The sequence below is a fragment of the Mus caroli genome, unplaced genomic scaffold, assembly GCF_978045245.1.
Source record: "Mus caroli unplaced genomic scaffold, Mus_caroli_1 scaffold_18, whole genome shotgun sequence".
NCBI classification, from domain to species: domain Eukaryota; kingdom Metazoa; phylum Chordata; class Mammalia; order Rodentia; family Muridae; genus Mus; species Mus caroli.
Window position 1 is genome coordinate 83,396,670 of NW_028227273.1, and position 26,599 is coordinate 83,423,268.

Genomic DNA, 26,599 nt, shown 5'->3' on the forward strand with positions numbered 1-26,599 from the left:
AGGGAGAAAGTGGGCAGCCTTGTCTAGTCCCTGATTTTAGTGGGATTGCTTCCAGCTTCTCTCCATTTACTTTGATGTTGGCTACTGGTTTGCTGTAGATTGCTTTTATTATGTTTAGGTATGGGCCTTGCTTTCCTGATCTTTCCATGACTTTTATCATGAAAGAGTGTTGGATTTTGACAAATGCTTTCTCAGCATCTAACAAGATGATCATGTGATTTTTGTATTTGAGTTTGTTTGTATAGTGGATTACATTAATGGATTTCTGTATATTAAACCATCCCTGCATCCCTGGGATAAAGCCTACCTGATCATGATGGATGATCATTTTGATGTGTTCTTGGATTTGGTTTGTGAGGATTTTATTGAGTATTTTTGCATCGATATTCATAAGGAAAATTGGTCTGAAGTTCTCTTTCTTTGTTGGATCTTTGTGTGGTTTAGGTATCAGAGTAATTATGGCTTTGTAAACGAATTGGGTAGAGAACCTTCTGTTTCTATTTTGTGGAATAGTTTGAGAGAGTTGGAATTAGGTCTTCTTTGAAGGTCTGATAGAACTCTGCACTAAACCCATCTGGTCCTGGGCCTTTTTTTTTTTTTTGGTTGGCAGACTATAAATGACTGCTTCTATTTCTTTAGGGGAAATAGGACTGTTAAGATCATTAATCTGATCCTGATTTAACTTTGGTACCTGGTATCTGTCTAGAAAATTGTCCATTTTATCCAGGTTTTCCAGTTTTGTTGTGTATAGGCTTTTGTAGCAGGATCTGATGATATTTTAGATTTCCTCAGTTTCTGTTGTTATGTCTCCTTTTTCATTTCTGATTTTGTTAATTAGGATGCTGTCCCTGTGCCCTCTAGTTAGTCTGGCTAAGGGTTTATCTATTTTGTTGATTTTCTCAAAGAACCAGCTCCTGGTTTGGTTGATTCTTTGAATAGTTCTTTTTGTTTCCACTTGGTTGATTTCAGCCCTAAGTTTGATTATTTCCTGACGCCTACTCCTCTTGGGTGAATTTGCTTCCTTTCCTTCTAGAGCTTCTAGGTGTGCTGTCAAACCGTTAGTTTATGTTCTCTCTGGATTTTTTTTGGAGGCACTCAGGGCTATGAGTTTTCCTCTTAGAAATGCCTTCATTGTGTCCCATAAGTTTGGGTATGTTGTGGCTTCATTTTCATTAAACTCTAAAAAGTCTTTAATTTCTTTCTTTATGTCTTCCTTGACCAAGTTATCATTGAGTAGGGTGTTGTTCAGCTTCCATGTAAATGTTGGCTTTCTATTATTTATGCTGTTCTTGAAGATCAGCCTTAGTCTGTGGTGATCTGATAGGATGCATGGAATAATTTCGATATTTTTGTATCTGTTAAGGCCTGTTTTGTGACCGATTATATGGTCAATTTTGGAGGCGGTACCATGAGGTGCTGAGAAGAAGGTATATCCTTTAGTTTTAGGATAAAATGTTCTGTAGATATCTGTCAGATCCATTTGTTTCATAACTTCTGTTTGTGTCCATGTGTCTCTGTTTAGTTTCTGTTTCCAGGATCTGTCCATTGGTGAGAGTAGGGTGTTGAAGTCTTACACTATTATTGTGTGAGGTGCAATGTGTGCTTTGAGCGTTACTAAAGTTTCTTTAATGAATGTGGCTGCCCTTGTATTTGGAGAATAGATATTCAAAATTGAGAGTTCATCTTGGTAGATTTTACCTTTGATGAGTATGAACTGCCCCCCTTATCTTTTTTGATAAGTTTGGGTTGGAAGTCAATTTTATTTGATATTAGAATGGCTACTACAGCTTGTTTCTTCAGACCATTTGCTTGGAAAATCGTTTTCCAGACTTTTACTCTGAGGTAGTGTCTGTCTTTGTCCCTGAGGTGGGTTTCCTGTAAAAAACATAATGTTGGGCCCTGTTTATGTAGCCAGTCTATTAGTCTATGTCTTTTTATTGAGGAATTGAGTCCATTGATGTAAAGAGAAATCAAAGAAAAGTAATTGTTGCTTCCTCTTATTTTTGTTGTTAAAGTTGGGATTCTGTTCTTGTGGCTGTCTTCTTTTAGTTTTGTTGAAGGATTACTTTCTTGCTTTTTCTTGGGTGTAGTTTCCATCTTTGTGTTGGTGGTTTCCCTTTATTATTCTTTGAAGGGCTGGATCCGTGGAAAGATATTGTGTGAATTTGGTTTTGTCATGGAATACTTTGTTTCCCCATCTATGGTAATTGAGAGTTTGGCTGGGTATAGTAGCCTGGGCTGGCATTTGTATTCTCTTAGTGTCTGTATAACATCTGTCCAGGATTTTCTGGCTTTCATAGTTTCTGGTGAGAAGTCTGGAGTAATTCTAATAGGCCTTGCCTTTATATGTTACTTGACCCTTTTCCCTTACTGCTTTTAATATTCTGTCTTTATTTAGTGCATTTGTTGTTCTGATTATTATGTGTCAGAAGGAATTTCTTTTATGGTCCAGTCTATTTGGAGTTCTGTAGGCTTCTTGTATGTTCATGGGCATGTCTTTCTTTAGATTTGGCAAGTTTTCTTCTATAATTTTGTTGAAGATATTTGCTGGCCCTTTAAGTTGAAAATCTTCATTCTCATCTACTCCTATTATCCGTAGGTTTGGTCTTCTCATTGTGTCCTGGATTTTCTCATTATTTTGAGTTAGGATCTTTTTGCATTTTGCATTTTCTTTTATTGTTGTGTCCATGTTCCCTAAGGAATCTTCTACACCTGAGATTCTCTCTTCCATCTCTTACATTCTGTTGCTGATACTCACATCTATGGTTCCTGATTTCTTTCCTAGGGTTTCTATCTCCAGAGTTGTCTCCCTTTGGGTTTTCTTCATTGTTTCTACTTCCATTTTTAGATCTTGGATGGTTTTGTTCAATTCCATCCCCTGTTTGGTTGTGTTTTCCTGTAATTCTTTAAGGGATATTTGTGTTTCCTCTTTAAGGACTTCTCCCTGTTTAGCAGTGTTCTCCTGTAATTCCTTGAGGGATTTTTGTGTTTCCTGTTTAAGGAGGAGAGAGGAAGCTTCCTGCTTAGACAGTTCAATTTCCTTTAGTTCAAATTTAGCAATGTGCCAAGATATTCTATTAAGGAGTAACATTTCACACACACACACACACACCATTGTATAGTGTCAGATGAGGATGTCCCTCATAGACTCACATATTTGAATATTTGTTGTCCAGTTGATGTTGCCATTTGGGGAAGTTGAGGAGGTAGTGGACTTACTGGAGGAAGTATGTCACTAGGAACTAGATTCAACAGACCAAATTCTCTTATTACTTCCAGTTTGTGTCATCCTTGGAGTTGAAGATATGACTTCACAGCATCCTGTTCTTACTGCCAAGGTTTGTTCCTTCATTGTGTACTCTTCGCCATCTAGAACTGTAAGCCAAAATAAATTCTCCTCCTTGGAGTTGTATCATAGCAACTGAAAAGTGACTATACACATAGTCTTTATTTTCATTAAGTCACAGGAAACTCCTCACCCATGAGACAGTGTCAGCTCCCTTCAGAACAAGGGAAGTTGCCAGTATCACCTGGAAGGGACTATTTGAGTTTTCTCAAGTTCTAACAGTGGCCTTGGTAGCATCTAATGTTTATCAGTATTTATACTGTGATACTCTGCACCTCACATGTTTGACCTCTCTGATTGGCACACTGCCTTTTGCATCTCATCTGGAGAATGTATGCTTATGTTCCAAAGTACACATATGAGGTGTGGACTTTTGTAATCTCCACAATGTATTTGAAGATACTAAGGCAGACAGTTAGGAACACAGGTGGGACCTTGTAGGTAACATCATAAAGCTTTCAAGAAGGAAGAACAGAAAGAGGAAGAAGAGGAAAAGGAGAGGAGGAGGAAGAAGAGAGGAGAAGAGGAGAAGAAGTAAATGAAGGAACAGGAGCGAAGGGTTGAAGAAGAGTAGAAAGAAGAAGGGAGAAATCGAGAAAGAAAAAAGAAAAGAAAGAAAAATTAAGGGCTTGTCAGTCTGCATTCTTTTGAGGTATTGTCCAACTTCTGTAGGAATGCCTTGTTTTAATGTAAACCTTCTTGATTCATCATCTTTTGACAGAGGTAGCTTCAAAGGTAGAAACTTTCCTACAGGGAAAATCAGCTCTATGAGCTACCTGACATTGAGCTGATCAGAAAACTAATATGTGTTCTCAAAATCTGCTGTGTTCCTATGAATAAGATATGAACCTCTGGAAGTTGTAGTTGTTGACACACTGAAGAGTAAGCGCCTCAGCAGGAGGAATGGAGCAGAGGCACCTCTTTGACTCATACACATAGGCAGTTGTCAAACATATCTATTGATTGGGCACTTTACCTAGAATGCTTTCAAAGCAACAAAATCAATCTATAAAGAGAAAATAAATTGCTTGCGTGTGTGTGTGTGTGTGTGTGTGTGTGTGTGTCTGTGTGTCTGTGTCTGTGTCTGTGTCTGTGTGTCTGTGTGTCTGTGTGCCTGTATGTATATGTTCCACAGTGTATATATGGAGGTCAGAGGACAACCTTGGGTGTTTGTCTTTGCCTTCAAATTTGATTGCAACAGGTCTCTTCAATACTTCAAAATTCTAGATGCCAGGCCACCTGTCCCTAGAGCTTTGAAGGATTCTCCTGCCTAATTACCATCTCAGCAGAGATGCCCTGGGGATGCCATAAGCATGTGTTCTGAGGCTCAATTGTTGAGCAATCGCTTTACCCATCAAGCCACCTTTCTAGCCTACAAAAATTATCTTAAATAAGGTGAGAATGATCACCTTTATCTTTTCCCTTAGATGTATTTGTCTTCCATTAAACTGTTGAATAAAACCAATTTGCCCAGAGCCAGCCTCTAATTTGAGCAACTAGTTACAACTAGACCTATTTCTATAATAGAGAATAAAGTAGCTTGTGTGGAAGCAAATGCCACCTGAAAGCTTATTATTGTAGTGAGTAATGGGCCTTAACAAATCCAAGAAGCAGAACTTTCAGCCAATCAGAGGCTAACAACACCTATATGACAATATAGGCAAACAACAACACCAGCCAATCAGCTGCTTCTCATATGATATGTATGTTCTACAAAGTTGGGGAGGGAGATTCCTGAACCACAGCCCATTGGATTCCTGCCAGGATCTAGGTCCTTCTCTTTGCTTAAGTAAACATTACCTCAAACTCATCTTAGATTTCTTCTTTTAGTAAAACTATTTGATTTTCATAACTAAATGACAGCTAGATTGTTGAGGTTCGTGAATGGAGGTTGTGTCTATGAAATGGTGGTCATGGCATAAAAGTATATGTGTGGGGGAAAAGTAATTTCTGAATTATCATTTTCTTAATGCCTTTGGTGTTAAAGATGAGATGTTGGACAGATAAATTGCTACTCCCCCAGAGGAAACTTTTGTTTTCTGTGGTGCTAACAATGTGAAATCCCTCGAGGAGGCTTGATAAGAGCAAAGTTATTTTCACTGGGAAATAATGGGGACTCGAATTAGCCTAGTAGCTCCAGAAGCGGAGTTGTGACTCACATAGCCCATGGTCTCATATAAAATGTTGAGAGAGATCTGTTACTGGGTAATTCAATATGGATGGTGATTACTGGCAATACTGCTTTGGCACCCAGTCTAGCACAGAGGGGCAGAATTCATACAGGGTCAGTGTTAGCACAGGTTGTGTTGAAGTATTTCTTCTTCATCAACTTTCTGGAATATTTTATGCAAAATTAATATCACTTCTTTAGATAGTTCATATAATTTACCAAGGAAAGCATTGGGGACTATGAATTTTAATGAGAAGGATCTTAACTACAAATTCAACTTCATTAATAGACACAGTGTTATCTCATGTATTTCTTCTGAAATCAGATTTAGTGAGTGCAAACTCTAAGGAATTTGGCCACTTCATCTAAACTTGTTAATTCCTTAGCATGAGGTACTTTTAGTGCCTTACTGTCCCCTTAGGGATCTATAGAATGTATGGTAATGTCACCTCTACCATTCCTAAGATGTGTCTTTCCTTTACTGCCTAACCACTCTGGCTTGTGGGGTGTCAATTTGATTGATATTCTCGATGCATGAGCTGTGGGCTTCATTGATTTTTCTCTGTTGCTTCCCATTCTATATTTTATCCATCATTGAATCTTTATTGTTTTCTTCCCTCCCCCTGAGTTCCTGTTTACTCTTTTCTATGAATTATGAATCAGAAACTGAGGCTATCAATTTGGAGTTTCTGTTCTTTTTTGAATCTATGTACATATTTAATGCTTTAGACTTGATATTTGTCCTAAGTTTTCATTGTCAGCAACACATTTTATACTTTTAGTTTCACTCAAATCATTATTTTTATTCCTGAGTTAATTAGAAATATTATTTACATTTTGAAATATCTGACACAGTTTTAAAACTCCAGCATTGATTTCTATTTTATTACCATCACAATCAGAGAACATATTCTAAATAACTTTTAGGTTTAGTTAAGCCTCTTCATAATATTATTCATATTAGTAACTATGCACCCAAGAATGATAACTTCATGAATTGGAGGGGAATTCTGTAAAAATCACAAGTTGAATTGAAAGACGTTTTTGATGCTTTTATATGATTCCTGGATTTCTATCTACCTGTACCATTGTGTTGAGAGATGTCTCTGAGTACACTCATCAACTGGGAGATTTTCTTTGCAGGTGAACATAATTTCTTGAAAGATGCAAAAGTGTTAGATGTAGTAATCACATGAGAGTTTGGGTCCCATTTCTCCTGGTCATGTATTGGTCTCTTTCCCTTCAGAAAATCCTGCTTTGCCATTGGCCGTGTTTCATTCTGAAATCTGTGCTCTCTCTTACTAGTTTCCTTTCTCAAGCTCTCTTCTGGCTGGTGATCGGTTTACCACCACATAGTTGTCTAACTTCCCCTTTTAGTTGTGCTCATGATGCTTGAGGATTTTCTTATGACCTCATGTAGTTGTAATTTCTGTCAGGAGTGGGTTGTCGAAAGCAGTAACCACAGTAGGGCAAGCACGCGGTTAGCTTTCTGTCTCTGGTCAGCTGCTGCCTCCCTGTCTCTGCCATGTGTTCCTGACTTTGTCTTGACCCTTCCATTTTCTTGTAAGTGGCTATTTTTATTTCACCTCATTTCCTTTACTGTTTCATTAGCTACAGCTCTTTGAATCTTAATTTAATATTCCCATTAGGGGTTAACACACAATATTAATCTGTTAGGTGAAGGTAAAAGGCTACCGTATCCACCTCTGGGAGGCCCTCAGAGCACACATTTCTTCTCTTTCAGCCACTGAAATATTCTGTGTAATTGCCTTAAATCTGTTCACATTATTATTGCTTTTATTTAAATATCCAGTTATATTTTGAATCATTTAAATGATAAGAACAAATTTACATATCTATCTAAGTAGTTGCTATTTCTGGTCTCATTGTTTGTGCAGATGGATATTAATATTTGACATTTAAATGACTGCTGTTCACATTCCTTACATTGTGATTCTGCTGAGGGTGGATTGATTTGGCTTTGTATATCTGGGTAAGTTTTTCTCTTTGCTATACAGAACTATTTTTGTATGCTACCAAGGCCTAGGTTGATGGAATGTCCCCTGTCATTCTACCAAGATGTTGCTCACCTGTCTTCTCACTTGCAAGGAATCTATTATTTAATACGTGTTATTCTTAATTCTAGGTTTATCTGCATATAATGTGGCTTTTGCTCTGGATGGTCTTTAAAACATGTGCACATGTTGTATACCGTGGTGTGTGTGGGGGGGGTATATATGGGGTGTGTGTTCATAGTATGTGTATGTAAGAAGTATGTATGATGTATATGTATATGGTGTGTGTTTGTATGTGTGTGATGTGTGTGTATAGGATATATGTGTGTATGGTGTTTGTCTGTAGGGTGTGTGTTTCTATGCATGGTAACTGTGTGAATGGTATCTGTGTATGCTGTATGTGTGGTGTGTGTGTATGCATGTGGTGTGTATGTGCATACGGGGTGTGGGTGTGTGTGTGTGTGTTTTATGTGTGTGTTTAGAGCCTTGCACATGATTGGTCAGTGCTTTACTATATCTCAAACCCAAAATGCCTTCCCTCAAGTTGATGGTGTCGAGTAAGCTGGTCATGTGCTTCAGGATTCTTTCCTTCAGATATTTTCTGTGCTTGAGTTTTATTTAGATTCTTGGAATTGTGAGTTTCTATTTCTGCCATATTTTGAATTCTTTGAATTCTTAAAACATTTTCCTTCCCCCTCTTCCTAGAAACTGTCAAGTTATAGCTATCTATTCTATTCATGTTTTCAGGTTAATCTGTTGCCCTTATCCTATGTATTTTTCACATCATATATTGCCAATGTCTCCTCAAAATTGGTACATGTGAGACACCATTCTGAACACTAATTGTCTTTTGAATCTTGCTTCTAAGGTCCGTCTGGTGAGATCAAAACTAGTACTAGTCTACTGATTTCATCAAATTCTTCCATCTACACACAACCTTCCTAGCACACTCAAGTACCATGGAGAAGTTTTCAATGGTAGAGGGGACCAACCTCTCCTTCCAGACCTATGTGAGGCTGGATGCTGTTCTCATGAAGTCTCTGAAAAATGTTTCTCTAGGTGTTGAATGCTTCTCCCACACATGTACTCATCAACACTTTGTTCTCTGCCCTCTGAACACTTGACATTCTCTCTCTCTCTCTCTCTCTCTCTCTCTTTCTCTCTCTCTCTCTCTCCCTCTCTCCCTCTCTCCCTCTGTCTCTCATTTCTCATCCCTTACACTTCTGAAATCTTATCCTTTCTTCTTGCTCTCTCTGTCACTTCAAGCTGTCTCTTAAACAGTCTACTGGGCTTTGCCTGGGTCCCTAGAAGCCCTGTATAATCTGGAAGTGACTCTAGAGCTTTCCCTAGTAGAACTGGAACTAAGGCATAGTGGCTCTCTGTATGTATGTATGTATGTATGTATGTATGTATGTATGTATACTTGGGCCATGTCTGATTGGAAAACACATGAAAAAAACTCTCAAGTCAAGTTCAACAGCTCTCACATGTATTAGCCCACAGGATAAAGCTGAGAAACAAGTAGTATTAACCAGTGGATTTTGGTATGAAATATTGTCTAGGAATATTTGAACTTGAAATTTTTGTCAAGTTTTTATCACACATGTCAACTTTTTATCACACCACGTGAAATCAAAAAGCCCCAGAGAAAACTCAGGGTCTCCCCAGAAAACTGTAAAATTGAGAAAGCAGTTTCTTTTTCCACTCAACCTGTGCAATACTTACACAAGAGCCAAATTAATGGGAGAGAAAGGTGGTCACACTCTGAGCCCTGTCATCTAGATCAGGCCATCTCCTCAGTTTAGAGAGTTTCAGGACCCTGGGAGCATCCTGCCTCGCAATGGAAACCTTCAGAGGCCGCCAAACTAACCAGCATGGAATCCAATCCTACTACCCATCCTAGTTGGATCTGTCTTCTACCCCAGCTGGGTTGGACTCTAACAGCTTGCACAATAGGGTTCACCTGTGACACAGCCTGCAGAATGGGGTCTACTTGAGACACATTCAACAGAGTAAGATACTCTGACCTCGATTGTCTGGCCGATGGCTCCCCCACCTTCCTGAAAAGTCCTCCTGCCATCATGATCATCCAGCCAATACCAGGGAAAACTAGATACCTAAAGGACAGTATAAAAACACAATGATCAAGACCCATGGCAATATGGCACCACCAGAGCCCAGCTATCCTGCCACAGTAAACCCTGGATATCCTCATGAAACTGAAGCACAAGAAGAGAATCTTAAATCCAATCTTATAAAGATGATAGAGGCCTTTAAAGAAGACATAAATAAATCCCTTAAGAAAATATGAGAAAAATACATTCACACATGTAGAGGCATTTGAAGAAGAAATAAATATAACAGGAAAATACCATCAAACCAGTGAAGGATATGAATAAAACTATCCAAGATATGAAAAGGAAAATGGAAGCAATAAAGAAAACACAAACTGAGGCAATCCTGGAGATGGAAAACCTAGCAAAGAGAACAAGAACTACAGAAGTAAGCATCACCAACAGTATAGAGGAGATAGAAGAGAGAATCTCAGGTGTAGAAGATACAATAGAAGAAATCAATATATCAATCAAAGAAAATGCAAACCCTTAGCCAAACTAACTAAACGACAGTAGACAATACCCAAATTAACAAAATCAGAAATGAGACAAAACAACAGACACTGAGGAAATGCAAAGAATCATGAGGTCTTACTTCAAAAGCCTATACTCTACAAAATTGGGGATTTTAAATGAAATGGATAATTTGTGAATCAGATATCAATTACCAAAGCTAAATCAAGATCAGATAAACTGTTTCAATAGTCCTATAACCTCTAAGTAAATAAAGCAGTTATTAAAAGTCTCCAAAACCAACAGAAATCCTGAGCCAGATGGATTTAGTGCAGAATTCTACCAGACTTCCAATCAAGAGATAATACCAATGCTCCTCAAACTATCCCACAAAATATAAATAGAAGGAACACTTGCAGACTCATTCTATGAGGCCACAGTCACCCTGGTACCTAAACCACACAAAGACTCAACAAAGAAAGAGAATTTCAGATCTGTTTCTCTTATGAACATTTAAGTGAAAATACTCAATAAAATACTTTCAAATTGAATCCAAGAACACATCAAAGACATCATTCACCATGATCAAGTAGGCTTCATCCCAGGGATCCAGGGGTGATTCAATATACAAAAATCCACCAACCTAATCTATCATATAAACAAACTGAAAGAGAAAACCAACATGATCATCTTAATAAATTCAGAAAAAGAATTTAACAAAGTCCAACACCCCTTCATGATAAAAGTCTTAGAGAGAGCAGTGATACAAGGGGCATACCTAAACACAATAAAAGCAATATTCAGCAAGCTAATAGCCAACATCAAATTTAATGGAGAGAAACTTAAAGCAATCCATTAAAATCAGAGAGAAGTCTGTCAATTCTCCCCCTATCTATACATTTTAGTACTTGAAGTTCTAGCTAAAGCAATAAGACAATTAAAGGAGATCAAGGGGATATAATTTTGAAAAGAAGAAGTCAAAGGATTGCTATTCACAGAAGATATGATAGCATACATAAGTAACCCAAAAAATTCTACTAAAGAACTCCTTGAGCTGTTAAACACCTTCAGCAAAGTGGCTGGATACAAAATTTACTCAGAGAAATCAGTAGCTCTCCTCCATACAAGTGGTACACAGGCTGAGAAAAAAATTAGGGAAACAACACCCTTTACAATAGCCACAATAACATAAAATACCTTGGTGTAACTCTAACCAAGCAAATGAAAGACTTGTATGACAAGAACTTAAAATCTCTGAAGAAAAATTTGAGGAAGATATCAGACAGAGGAAAGATTTCCTTTGTTCATGGATAGGTAGGATTAACATAGTGAAAATGGCCATCTTACCAAAAGCAATCTACAGATTCAATACAATCCTCATCAAAATTACAGCACAGTTCTTCACAGATCTTGAAAGGACAATTCTCAATTTTATATGGAAAAACAAAACAAACAAACAAACAACCCAGAATAGCTAAAATGATCCTGAACAATAAAAAAAAGTCTGGAGATATCACTATCCCTGACTTCAAGCTGTACTACAGAGCAATAAAAACTGCAGAGTAATGGTATAAAAACAGACAGGTAGGCCAATTGAATCAAATTGAAGACCCAGAAATAAGTTCCCATATCTTTTTCTTTTTTAACAAATAAGCCAAACCCATACAATAGAAAAGGGAAAGCATCTTCAACAAATGGTCCTGGTCGACCTGGATGTCTGTATGGAGAAGAATGCAAATAGATCTGTATTTGTCACCTTGCACAAAAGTCAAGTCCAAATGCATCAGAGACCTCAACATAACAGGTCAACATTAAGTGTGACCAGACACACTTAATCAAATAGAACAGAAAGTAGGAAATAGCCTTGAATTTGTTGGCACAGGAGACAACTTCCTGAACAGAACACCAATGGCTCTGGTACTAAGGTCAAGCATTAATTAATGTGACTTCATGAAACTGAAAAACTTCTGAAAGTCAAAGGATATGATCTTCAGTACAAGATGACAGCCTACAGGTTGGGAAAAGATATTCACTAGCCCTATATCCAACAGAGGGCTAAGATCCAAAATATATAAAGAACTCAGAAAGTTAAATATTAATGATCCAAATAACCGAATTTAAAAATGGGCACAGAGCTAACCAGAGAGTCCTCAACAGAGGAAATCTCAAATGGCTGAGAAACACTTTAAAAATGTTCAAAGTCCTTAGTTATCAGGAAAATACAAATTAAAACAACTCTGAAATTCCACCTGTTTACACCTGTCAGAATGACTGGGATTAAAAACTCAGATGCTGATGAGGCTGTGGAACAAGAGAAACATTCCTCCACTGCTGCTGGGAGTGCAAACTTGTACAACTACTCTGAAAACACATTTGACAATTTCTTAGAAGATTGGGAATAGACCCAATCAAGACCCAGCTATACCACTCCTGGGCATATGCCCAAAAGATGCTACACCATCCTACAAGGACACTTGCTCAACTATGTTCATAGCAAGTTTCTTCGTAATAGCCAGAAAATGGAAACAACCTAGATATCTCTCAACTAAAAAATGGATACAGAAAAGATGGTATATTTACACAATTGAATATTTCTCAGCCATTAAAAATGAGAACATCATAAATTTTGTGGGCCAATGGATGGAAGTAGAAAATATCCTGAGTGAGGTAGCCAAGACCCAAAAGGACATACATGCTATATACTCACTTATTAGTGGATATTAGCCATAAAGTACAGTATAACCATAATCAACAGACCCAAAGAAGCCAAATAACAACAGGGCCTAAGTGTGTGTGTGTGTGTGTGTGTGTGTGTGTGTGTTGATGATTGAATCTTTCTCAGAAGGGGAAACAAAATAAATATGGAGGCCAATGAAAGGAGGGAACTGGGTGGAAGAGGGAATGGGAAGGGTAGTGGGGGCTAGGGAGGTATCATAAGTAAGAAGAGCAAGGGAGAGAGAAGGGAGATCGGCTGGGGGTTGGGGGTAATCTCTAGGATATGCCAGAGACCTGGGATGGGAGAGGCCCTAGAGGGTCTAAAGGGGCAACTCTAGCTGAGATTCCTAGCAGTGGGGGATATGTACCCTGACCTGATAACTTCCTGTAGCCAGGCAGGACTCCCAGTGGAAGGATATGAATAGCAACCACTCACAAAACCTTCAACTCAAAATGTGTCCTGCCTACAGGATATGCAGGGACAATGATAGAGCAGAGTCTGAGGGAACAGCCAACCAATGACTGCCCCAAATTGAGACCCATCCCATGGACAAGAGCCAATCCCTGAATATTCCATTATGCTTGGAGACAGGAACCATGCATAACTGTCCTCTGGGAGGCTCCACCAAGAAGCCAATAGAAAGAAATGCAGAGACTCATACCCAAACCGTCGATGGAACTTGGGTAACCTTATGGAAGAGCTGGGAGAAAGACTAAGGGCCCAAAGAGGACGGGACTCCACAGGAAGACCAACAGAGTCAATTAATGTGGACCCCCGTGGCTTCCAAAGAATTATAACAACCAAAGAGCAAGCACAGGCCAGACCTAGCTAGCGCTCCTGCACATACGTGGCAGATAAGCACCTTGATATTCATGTGAGTTCCTAAACAACTGGAGCTGGAGCTGTCCCTGAACCTGTTGCCTGCATGTCTGTAGATCCCACATCCCTAAATGGATAGCTTTGTCTGGCCCCAGTGGGAGAAGATATGCCTAGTCACACACACAGCAACTTGATGTGTGAGGTCAGGGGATAGGATGAGGTGGGGAAGTTAACAAAGGGGAGCTTCCCCTCCTAAGGAGACTGGGAGAGGACTTACATGAGGGGGTACTTGGAGGAGAGGAAGGGCTAATATTAGGTTATAAACTGAATAAATAAGTAAATTTAATTTAAAAATGAATGACCTATTTGATAATGTTGGAGTGTTGTAAAGGTTTATGTGTAACAGTGAGATTGTAGATATATTTTATTTTTGTAAGTTTAATATTTTTAAATTAATGTTGGAATGTTTAATAAATGCTGTGAACCCAAAGAAAGAGAGAGAGGGAGAGAGAGAGAGAGAGAGAGAGAGAGAGAGAGAGAGAGAGAGAGAGAAACAAGTTTTTTCAGGGAGGTAACCACGTTCACATTTTTGAGTAAATTCCCAGGATATGAAAGCAAAGTAAGACAAGCATGAAGCAGGCATATGGCTTCTAAAGGCAACTTACCTTTCGTCTCCGAGGACTGGGGGAGAGAAATTTTCTCTGCGTGTAGATGTCCTCAGAGTGGCCATCAAACTTACATGTTCCTCATTAAAGACAATAAAGGCACAAAGAAGCTGCCACGCATTCTACCTTTGATATTTAACTGAGGAAAAATGAAAAAACCAAAAAACCAAAAAACAAAAAACCCCCGCCTGGAGCTGTTCCAGCAGCATTGTAGCTACTATTTGCACAGGGAAAGGAATGAAATAAATGTTGTCTTTAACTAAGTAAGAAGAAAGGCTCACTGTTCTGTGGTGTAAGGACAGTAAACTCACAAGAGCATAGCCACGAGGGCAGTGCTACTGATTTCTCCAGAGAGAACTTTTAAAATGAAGCATTTCACACTGGAGAGATCACTTGATGGGTAAAGCTCTGTCTGCACAAACAGGACACCCAACTGGAAATCTCTGGCACCTGTCTGAAGAGTCATACCTGGTCTCACAGGCTGTAACCCTGCAACTGTGGTGGTGGAGAAGATAGGAGATCACTGGGCTTTTGGGTCACCAGCCTAGCTCCAGGCACAGTGAGAGACCCTGCCTTAGTGTCACTCAAGGTGATGAGTGACAGAGAAGAACACTTGACATCCTTGTCTGAATCTCTGCATGCACATAGGGACACATTTGTGCTCTCAGGTGCACGCACACACAAGCACATACACATGTGCATGAGCATGCACACACACACACATACACAACTTAAAAAAATGAGAGTACATTTGCACATCACTATGATGCAGGAATCAACCTCCCCCTCCCCTGCAGCAGACAGGGAACACATGAGTTAGAGGGGTGTCCTCATAGGACAGAGGCTAGGCTTCAGCATTGGAATAAAACCTCCTACAATTGGTGAGTTTTATAACAAAGAAGAAAATGGACTTGAATAATTCAAGAAGAACTCATAACTCTAGAGCTAATCAGCAAAGGAGCAATTGAATGACTAAGCCAACGTTTGATTACAAACAAGGAAGGAAGGAAGGCACAGCCAGTGTTCGGAAAATTTACAGTAGAAAGACCTCTTGCTGAAGCAGGAAGACGATAACTAAGCATGCAGGTACATTTCCAAAGCTCCTTAAATAAAGCCAAGGAACTTGCAGGTGATAATTTATAACACAGCAACTCAACAATGGCCTTTTCGAATTCAGCAGCCATTTAGCACATTTTCAAAACAAGCCACAGGTGGCCTGGAATAAGGCACAACTTGAATGTCCAACCACACTGTGCATTTTCATCTGGGAGGAAAACATTGAAAATGTCAGAGACACTTCGAGTGACCTACAAGAGCTGCAATGTCTCCTAGACAGGGGCCATTAACCAAAAACAATATGGCATATTTGACACATGTTTTAGCTAGCTAAGGCAGCATCTAAACCTCCTCGGTCAATGAGAATTAGAGAACAGATTATGTGTGTGGTCAAGATCAATGGCATCACATGTCTCCTACAGAAGCTACCTCCGGGAGAGGCAAAATAACAGACTAATGAGATGATGTGATGTGAGCAACAATCGGCTTCAAGATGATGGGCTTTCTTGTGGACTAGTGGTTTGTGTTAAGTGCCCCCAGCTGGTTTTCGATAGATAATGTATTTTAGACATAAAGTTACTCCAATATGAGATGCTTAACTGAGTTAAAGCTACCTTCCCTTTTGTAACTTGAACTCAGCAAAAACTGGCTTAGACCTTAAAGTTTGTTTGTTTTTTTAACTTTATATTTATTTTTCTTAATTATGTGAGGTATTGTGCCCCTGTGTATATGTGCACACACACGCACACACACATGTACATGCACATATGCATATGCCCATGCCTATAGCAGGTATGTGTAATTTGAGTGCAGGTGCCCTGAGTGGCCAAAAGAGGGAATCAGTTCATCTGGAGCTGGGGTGCAGACAGCTATGAACTGCCTGACATGATTGCTGGGCACTGAACTGTGTCCTCTGGAATAGCATCCTATGTGCTAAACCACTACACCCACATTCCAGCTCCAAAAGTTGGGTTTTTTTAACTGTCAATATAATAATAGAATATAACAAAAAAGGGGTGCCATTTAGTCAGACTTAATTTTATGGATGGATTAAATAAAACACTGAAAGTCATCAACCAGTTGTAATAAATATATTTGCTAGGTACCAAATGAACATTTTTATCCACTAAACCACAAATATGTCTATCAAAGCCTGGGGAGAAAGAAACAGGAGAGGGAGGCCACTTAGAGGCTTTGAAATTCTAACTCTAGGCATGACTCTATTATTTCACCACTGTAATCTTACTTAGCCATGGAGCCTGGCCTAATTGCTCTTCACGACAAATCTTTACTATTTCTGCTACTTGTCTAAAGCCTGAAACACATTCCACATTGCTGATAATGTTCTAAGACTTCCCCGACAAGAGCTTGTCAGAAAAGGGCCTGATAGAATGACACCATGAGCCTTAGACTCTGTCACAGCTACTCCCCTCTGCCACAACAGCATGGACAGAGAGACACACAGATCTAAAGGACGATGAGTCTTGCTGAGCACCAACACAAAGCTGCTCAGACACTCAGAGGTTTGGATGCTCTACATTATCATGTGTAATAGTTTGTCCTACCTTTGATTAAAAACAAAAACAAAAACAGAACACCTACTTCACTGTATAAAAAGCTCACTTAGCTTGAGGACTCTGCTAACAGCTGAAAATCAGACCTTGGACAAGGGCTGTAGGATGCTGACCCCTGCTCTAGCAGTTTGGCTATGGAGTTATTTAGCACCCCATGGAAGGGTGAGTCTGAAACAGAATAGAACAAGGTTCATAATGGACAAATTCAGGCACAGAGGTGGCCCTGAGTCCTAGCTAGAAAGCTTGGTCTTGTAGAGACCCCATTATGTAAGAGTGGAAGAACAAGTCCACAGCTTTCTCTAGGAGGTGGGCTTTTCTTCAACAAATGCATGGCAAAATACTATTTCTGGTTCTTCCATTCTCTGCACAGTCAAATGTTAAGGGAACCATAAGGAATTACACAGCCAATTCCAAAAAGCATGCGGTCCCAAGTGGAAACTAAAAATGAACTGCTACACTCATATACATACATATGAGTGTAGTTCATATATATGTATGTACATACATGCATACATATTTTGTACATACATGCATATATGAGTGTAGTATGTGATGGGTGATAATCTAACACAGCAAAAGGGAATTGACTCTGAAGTATATATATATTACACACATATACATATACATACATATACACATACACATACACATACATATCAAACCTTGAGTCTCTATCTTGGAGCTTAGTGGGATGTTAGAGAGAGATTTGCAAGCCACAGTTATTCTCAAGAGATAAAATACTTTCACATGCAATTAAATGGAAGAAATTTGTTAGTCTGAACTCTTAATATTTAAGAGCTTTGACTCGTTCTCAGAAAAAAAAGTCTATGATTCACTATATGAGAAATGAGGAAAGGAGGGAGAAGCAGGTGGCTCAAACTGCTGAATTCAATTTCCTCCCTGACACAGAAATGTCTACACTGCTGCACACTCTAATAGGACTTTTAACCATCTTCGGTTTTGTCAGAAAATGCTCTTCTTTTCTCTGTTTTAACTAGATGGCAGGGACCAATTAAATTAATGAGCCTCACAAAAGTATTTCCCTTGGAAATGGCAGACTGTATTAATGTTTTCACAGTGCAGTTTAGAGCTGTAGGCCTCATTGTTGAATGCCTATATTGTGAGCAATACCTCCATGTATGACTGGTCCCACCAAGGCATATATGAAGAAATGCAGTTAATGTGTTATTGCTGCATACAATTTATACATGTATGAAAACTAGACTCCAGTTAAAGCAGCAAAAATGTGATTGGCATCATTATGTGATATCACTTAGTCAAATTACTTAGTGAACTATGAAAAGCACATTTTCTTAACTTATCATGATATTCTTAAAAATGCTAAATGCATGTCTGTTCACATGGTTTCGATACTGCACACTTTGATGATCTAATTAACTGTTTAGTAGAGCCCCTTGAATGTTATATTTTGATTTAGTATATACTGAAGAATGAATATACATGTATTACATTATTCTTGCCCTATAAAAGAACAATAGATCAAAGGTAGGTATATTTGTAGGTGCTGAAGTTATAACTAAGATCTTTAAGAGTATATTATTTTTGTCAATGCTACATCAAATGTCTATTTATGTAGAAAAAAAGTATATCAAATAAACGTGTGTTTGTTTCAGAATAACCTGTTCTAGCCAGTTATCTTCTTCAAACAATACTTTATACCTCAGTAATCACACAGAACGTTCTAGAGCATCTTTGTCTTGTATGACAAAGAAATATTTCTGATAAACTGATCTGATTAGAAGGTATTGTAGTGTGTAATCTACCTGTTCTATCTATCCTTCAGTGCATCCATTCTGGTTACCCTAGAGAATGTCTAAACCTGCCAGGGCCAGCCTCAGCTTATTCTCCCAGCCCAATTCTATTCCCTTGAGATTCTTTGACGCATGTGACAGCCTTAGTTCTGCATCCATCACTCTCCATGTAACTAGATGGTAACCTTACTTTTAAGACCTTCAGAGTCAATTCCCTTTTGCTGTGTTAGCTTATCACCCATCTGACCCATTGAACAGATCTGAGACTACTTGTAATCTGAACCCAGAGTACTAACCAGAACCTCAGATTAGGACCAGTTGGAGTTTGAACCTGGAAACCCAGAGTGCCTGAAGATTGAAAACCAAACAACTTTGAGCTGGTCCACAATACAAACAATTGTGGTAACAGTAGCCAAAGAAATGAACACCTATCCAATAAAGGTGAGATCATATATTCACACAGAGAAATACCACAAACACCAATCTCCAGATGCCTAGCTCCCAACACACAAACACAAACACAAATATAAAGGACAATGTATCTCTTCAATAAATCAGCACCTCTATTGAAATAGTCCCTGACAAAAAATCAATTTACCTGCAGCACAAAACAAGAATTTCAAAATAGCAATTATGAATATGCTCAAGGACCATAGAAGAGGGTATGAATAAATGCCTCAATGAAGACAGAAAAACTGAATTTAACCAAGTGATAGAACAACAAAGGAAAAGCCAAACTAAAATAAAATTCAGAAGGAAAACTCAGGAAGTAAAACAACAAGCTCAAAGGAATGCGTCACTAACAGATTAAATGAAGGGTGAAGGAGAGAAATTATGGTCTTGAAGACTTGGTAAAAGAAATGAACAATTCAGCCAAAGCAAATGTTAAATCTGAAAAATCTAGGTACAAAGCATCCAGGAAATCCGTTTTACTCTGAAAATACCAAACCTATGAATAATAGGTATAGAGAACACACGTCAAAGACACAGAAAATACTATTAAGAAAATCATAGGAGACAATACCCCAAATCTAAAAGAAAGTAATGTTTATTGAATTTCAAGAGACATATAGAAATACCACAAAGACAGGAGCAAAAAATAAATTTCCTATAACACATAATAACCAAAACATGAAATGTACAAAAATAATGAAAGAATATTAAACAATACAAGAGAAAAAGATGAACTCACAAACAATGAACTTATTGGTTACAATAACACTGGACTGTTCCATAAAGACTCTGAAAATCAGAAGTACCTGGACTGATGATCTGTAACCTCAAGAAAAGCACAGATGTCAGCCTGTACTGTTATACCTAGCAAAACTATCAGTAATAATTTAAAAATGAAACACATTTCATCATAAAAAAAATCTAGGCAATTTATGTTGACCATATAGCTCTACAGAAGACACCAGAAGAAAAAAATCACTCTGAAGAAGCTCAAGATGATACAAGGAATAAATAAGCTTAGAGGTGACTGAAGAAAGAAAAAACACTAGTAATAACATTAAAATAAGAACAAAACAACAGAAAGTCATAATCCCTGTTCAGTAATAACTATAGTTATTAATGGTCCATACTCACCAATAAAAATACATAGACTAAGAGATTAGATTAGAAAGCATAGTTCATCTGTCTGCTGTCTCCCAAGAAACACATCTCATGATCAAGCACATGAAGTACCTAAGGGTAAAAATTGGAAAGAGGTATTCAAAGCAAAGTGAACCAAAAAGCAAGCAGACAAACCTAATTTATTATTTTTTTTTGGTTTTTTTTTATTTTTAATATTTTTATTACATATTTTCCTCAATTACATTTCCAATACTATCCCAAAAGTCCCCCATAGCGCCCCCCACTTCCCTACCCACCCATTCCCATTCTTTTGGCCCTGGCATTCCCCTATATTAGGGCATATAAAGTTTGCAAGTCCAATGGGCCTCTCTTTCCATTGATGGCCGACTAGGCCATCTTTCCATACATATGCAGCTAGAGACAAGAGCTCCCGGGTTCTGGTTAGTACATCATGTTGTTCCAACAATAGGGTTGCAGATCCCTTTAGCTCCTTGGGTACTTTCTCTAGCTTCTCCATTGGGAGCCCTGTGATACATCCAATAGCTGACTGTGAACATCCACTCCTGTGTTTGCTAGGCCCCTGCATCGTCTCACAAGAGACAGCTATATTTGGGTCCTTTCAGCAAAATCTTGCTAGTGTATGCAATGGTGTCAGCGTTTAGAAGCTGATTATGGGATGGATCCCTGGATACGGCAGTCTCTAAATGGTCCATCCTTTCATCACAGCTACGAACTTTGTCTCTGTAACTCCTTCCCTGGGTGTTTTGTTCCCAATTCTAAGAAGGTGCACAGTGTCCACACTTTGGTCTTCATTCTTCTTGAGTTTCATGCGTTTATCAAATTGTATCTTATATCTTGGGTATCCTAAGTTTTGGGCTAATATCCACTTATCAATGAATACATATTGTGTGAGTTCTTTTGTGATTGTGTTACTTCACTCAAGATGATGCCCTCCAGGTCCATCCATTTGGATAGGAATTTCATAAATTCATTCTTTTTAATAGCTGAGTAGTACTCCATTGTGTAAATGTACCATAATTTCTGTATCCATTCCTCTGTTGAGGGACATCTGGGTTCTTTCCAGCTTCTGGCTATTATAAATAGGGCTGCTATGAACATAGTGGAGCATGTGTCCTTTTTACCGGTTGGGACATCTTCTGGATATATGCCCAGGAGAGGTATTGCTGGATCCTCCGGTAGTACTATGTCCAATTTTCTGAGGATCCGCCAGACTGATTTCCAGAGTGGTTGTACAAGCTTGCAATCCCACCAACAATGGAGGAGTGTTCCTCTTTCTCCACATCCTCGCCAGCATCTGCTGTCACCTGAATTTTTGATCTTAGCCATTCTGACTGGTGTGAGGTGGACTTGTTTTGATTTGCATTTCCCAGATGATTAAGGATGTTGAACATTTTTTCAGGTGTTTCTCTGCCATTCGGTATTCCTCAGGTGAGAATTCTTTGTTCAGTTCTGAGCCCCATTTTTTAATGGGGTTATTTGACTTTCTGGAGTCCACCTTCTTGAGTTCTTTATATATATTGGATATTAGTCCCTTATCTGATTTAGGATAGGTGAAGATCCTTTCCCAATCTGTTGGTGGTTTTTTTGTCTTATTGATGGTGTCTTTAGCCTTGCAGAAGCTTTGTAGTTTCATGAGGTCCCACTTGTCAATTCTCGATCTTACAGCACAAGCCATTACTGTTCTATTCAAAAATTTTTCCCCTGTGCCCATATCTTCAAGGGTTTTCCCCACTTTCTCCTCTATAAGTTTCAGTGTCTCTGGTTTTATGTGAAGTTCCTTGATCCATTTAGACTTGACCTTAGTACAAGGAGATAGGAATGGATCGATTCGCATTCTTCTACATGTTAACAACCAGTTGTGCCAGCACCATTTGTTGAAAATGCTGTCTTTCTTCCACTGGATGTTTTTAGCTCCCTTGTCGAAGATCAAGTGCCCGTAGGTGTGTGGGTTCATTTCTGGGTCTTCAATTCTATTCCATTGGTCTATTTGTCTGTCACTATACCAGTACCATGCAGTTTTTATCACAATTGCTCTGTAGTAGAGCTTTAGGTCCGGCATGGTGATTCCACCAGAGGTTCTTTTATCCTTGAGAAGAGTTTTTGCTATCCTAGGTTTTTTGTTATTCCAGATGAATTTGCAGATTGCACTTTCTAATTCGTTGAAGAATTGATTTGGAATTTTGATGGGGATTGCATTGAATCTGTAGATTGCTTTTGGCAAGATAGCCATTTTTACAATGTTGATCCTGCCAATCCATGAGCATGGGAGATCTTTCCATCTTCTGAGATCTTCTATAATTTCTTTCTTCAGAGACTTGAAGTTTTTATTATACAGATCTTTCACTTCCTTTGTTAGAGTCACGCCAAGATATTTTATATTATTTGTGACTATTGAGAAGGGTGTTGTTTCCCTAATTTCTTTCTCAGCCTGTTTATTCTTTGTGTAGAGAAAGGCCATTGATTTGTTTGAGTTAATTTTATATCCAGCTACTTCACCGAAGCTGTTTATCAGGCTTAGGAGTTCTCTGGTGGAATTTTTAGGGTCACTTATATATACTATCATATCATCTGCAAAAAGTGATATTTTGACTTCATCTTTTCCAATTTGTATCCCTTTGATCTCCTTTTGTTGTCGAATTGCTCTGGCTAGGACTTCAAGTACAATGTTGAATAGGTATGGAGAAAGTGGACAGCCTTGTCTAGTCCCTGATTTTAGAGGGATTGCTTCAAGCTTCTCACCATTTACTTTGATGTTGGCTACTGGTTTGCTGTAGATTGCTTTTATCATGTTTAGGTATGGGCCTTGAATTCCTGATCTTTCCAAGACTTTTATCATGAATGGGTGTTGGATCTTGTCAAATGCTTTCTCTGCATCTAACGAGATGACCATGTGGTTTTTGTCTTTGAGTTTGTTTATATACTGGATTACGTTGATGGATTTCCGTATATTGAACCATCCCTGCATCCCTGGGATGAAACCTACTTGGTCAGGATGGATGATTGTTTTGATGTGTTCTTGGATTCGGTTAGCAAGAACTTTATTGAGGATTTTTGCATCAATATTCATAAGGGATATTGGTCTGAAGTTTTCTATCTTTGTTGGGTCTTTTTGTGGTTTAGGTATCAGAATAATTGTGGCTTCATAGAATGAGTTGGGTAGAGTACCTTCTGTTTCTATTTTGTGGAATAGTTTGTGAAGAACTGGGATTAGATCTTCTTTGAAGGTCTGATAGAACTCTGCACTAAACCCATCTGGTCCTGGGCTTTTTTTAGTTGGGAGACTATTAATGACTGCTTCTATTTCTTTGGGGGATATAGGGCTGTTTAGATCATTAACCTGATCTTGATTCAACTTTGGTACCTGGTATCTGTCTAGGAACTTCTCCATTTCATCCAGGTTCTCCAGTTTTGTTGAGTATAGCCTTTGGTAGAAGGATCTGATGGTGTTTTGGATGTCTTCAGGATCTGTTGTTATGTCTCCTTTTTCATTTCTGATTTTGTTAATTAGGATGCTTTCCCTGTGCCCTCTAGTGAGTCTGGCTAAGGGTTTATCTATCTTGTTGATTTTCTCAAAGAACCAGCTCCTTGATTGGTTGATTCTTTGAATAGTTTTTCTTTTTTCCACTTGGTTGATTTCACCCCTGAGTTTGATTATTTCCTGCCGTCTACTCCTCTTGGGTGAATTTGCTTCCTTTTGTTCTAGTGCTTTTAGGTGTGTTGTCAAGCTGCTAATGTGTGCTCTCTCTAGTTTCCTTTTGGAGGCACTCAGAGCTATGAGTTTTCCTCTTAGAAATGCTTTCATTGCGTCCCATAAGTTTGGGTATGTTGTGGCTTCATTTTCATTGAACTCTAAAAAGTCCTTAATTTCTTTCTTTATTCCTTCCTTGACCAAGGTATCATTGAGAAGAGTGTTGTTCAGTTTCCACGTGAAGGTTGGCTTTCTATTATTTATTTTGTTATTGAAGATCAACCTTAGTCCATGGTGATCAGATAGGATGCATGGGACAATTTCAATATTTTTGTATCTGTTGAGGCCTGTTTTGTGACCAATTATGTGGTCAATTTTGGAGAAGGTACCATGAGGTGCTGAGAAGAAGGTATATCCTTTTGTTTTAGGATAGAATGTTCTGTAGATATCTGCCAGATCCATTTGATTCATAATTTCTCTTAGTTTCTCTGTGTCCCTGTTTAGTTTCTGTTTCCATGATCTGTCCATTGGTGAAAGTGGTGTGTTGAAGTCTCCCACTATTATTGTATGAGGTGCAATGTGTGCTTTGAGATTTACTAAAGTTTCTTTAATGAATGTGGCTGCCTTTGTATTTGGAGCATAGATATTCAGGATTGATAGTTCCTCTTGGAGGATTTTACCTTTGATGAGTATGAAGTGTCCCTCCCTGTCTTTTTTAATGACTTTGGGTTGGAAGTCAATCTTATCAGATATTAGAATGGCTACTCCAGCTTGTTTCTTCATGCCATTTGCTTGGAAAATTGTTTTCCAGCCTTTCATTCTGAGGTAGTGTCTATCCTTTTCTCTGAGATGAGTTTCCTGTAAGCAGCAAAATGTTGGGTCTTGTTTGTGTAGCCAGTTTGTTAGTCTATGTCTTTTTATCGGGGAGTTGAGTCCATTGATATTAAGAGATATTAAGGAAAAGTAATTGTTGTTTCCTGTTATTTTTGTTGTTAAAGTTGGCATTTTGTTCTTGTGGCTGTCTTCTTTTAGGTTTGTTGAGGGATTACCTTCTTGTTGTTTCTAGGGCGTGGTTCCTGTCCTTGTATTGGTTTTTTTCTGTTATTATCCTTTGAAGGGCTGGATTCGTGGAGAGATAATGTGTGAATTTGGTTTTGTCGTGGAATACTTTGGTTTCTCCATCTATGTTAATTGAGAGTTTGGCTGGGTATAGTAGCCTGGGCTGGAATTTGTGTTCTTTTAGTGTCTGTATAACATCCGTCCAGGATCTTCTGGCTTTCATAGTCTCTGGTGAAAAATCTGGTGTAATTCTGATAGGCTTGCCTGTATATGTTACTTGGCCTTTTTCTCTTACTGCTTTTAGTATTCTATCTTTATTTAGAGCATTTGTTGTTCTGATTATTATGTGTCGGGAGGTATTTCTTTTCTGGTCCAGTCTATTTGGAGTTCTGTAGGCTTCTTGTATGTTCATGGGCATCTCTTTCTTTAGATTTGGGAAGTTTTCTTCTATAATTTTGTTGAAGATGTTTGCTGGTCCTTTGAGTTGAAAATCTTCATTCTCATCCAGTCCTATTATCCGTAGGTTTGGTCTTCTCATTGTGTCTTGTATTTCCTGGATGTTTTGAGTTAGGATCTTTTTGCATTTTACATTTTCCTTGATTGTTGTGCCGATGTTCTCTATGGAATCTTCTGCACCTGAGATTCTCTCTTCCATCTCTTGTATTCTGTTGCTGATGCTGGTATCTATGGTTCCAGATTTCTTTCCTAGGGTTTCTATCTCCAGTGTTGCCTCATTTTGGGTTTTCTTTATTGTGTCTACTTCCCTTTTTAGGTCTAGTATGGTTTTGTTCATTTCCATCATCTGTTTGGATGTGTTTTCCTGTTTTTCTGTAAGGACTTCTACCTGTTTGATTATGTTATCCTGTTTTTCTTTAAGGATTTGTAACTCTTTAGCAGTGTTCTCCTGCAATTCTTTAAGGGATTTTTGTGCTTCCTCTTTAGTGTCTTCTGCCTGTTTAGCAGTGTTCTCCTGTATTTCTTTAAGTGTGTTATTAAAGTCCTTCTTGAAGTCCTCTACCATCATCAGGAGATATGCTTTTAGATCCGTGTCTAGCTTTTCCGGTGTGTTGGGGTGCCCTGGACTGGGTGAAGTGGGGGTGCTGGGTTCTGATGATGGTGAGTGGTCTTGGTTTCTGTTAGTAAGATTATTACGTTTACCTTTAGCCATCTGGTAATCTCTGGGGTTAGTTGTTATCGTTGTCACTGTTTAAAGATTGGAGCAGAAGCTGTGTTCCACTCACCAGCAGTCTCAAAATCCTGCGGCGGGGGTCGTGGGTAGCTGACGGTACCCTGGTGCTGGTCCAGCCGGAAGAGGCCTGTGGTCCTACTCAGGCCGGTTTTCTGCTTCCCTAACTAATGCAGTCTCTGGTCCCGCGTGCAATTGGATTGGAGCAGAAGCTGTGTTCCACTCTCCAGAAGTCTTAAGATCCTGTGGTGGGTGTTGTGGGTAGCTGGTGAGTGTCAGCCGACCCTGCGCCCCAGCTGCCCCGGTGCTTTTCTGACCGGAAGAGGCTTGTGGCCCTATGTAGGCCGGATTTCTCTCTCCCCAACCAGAG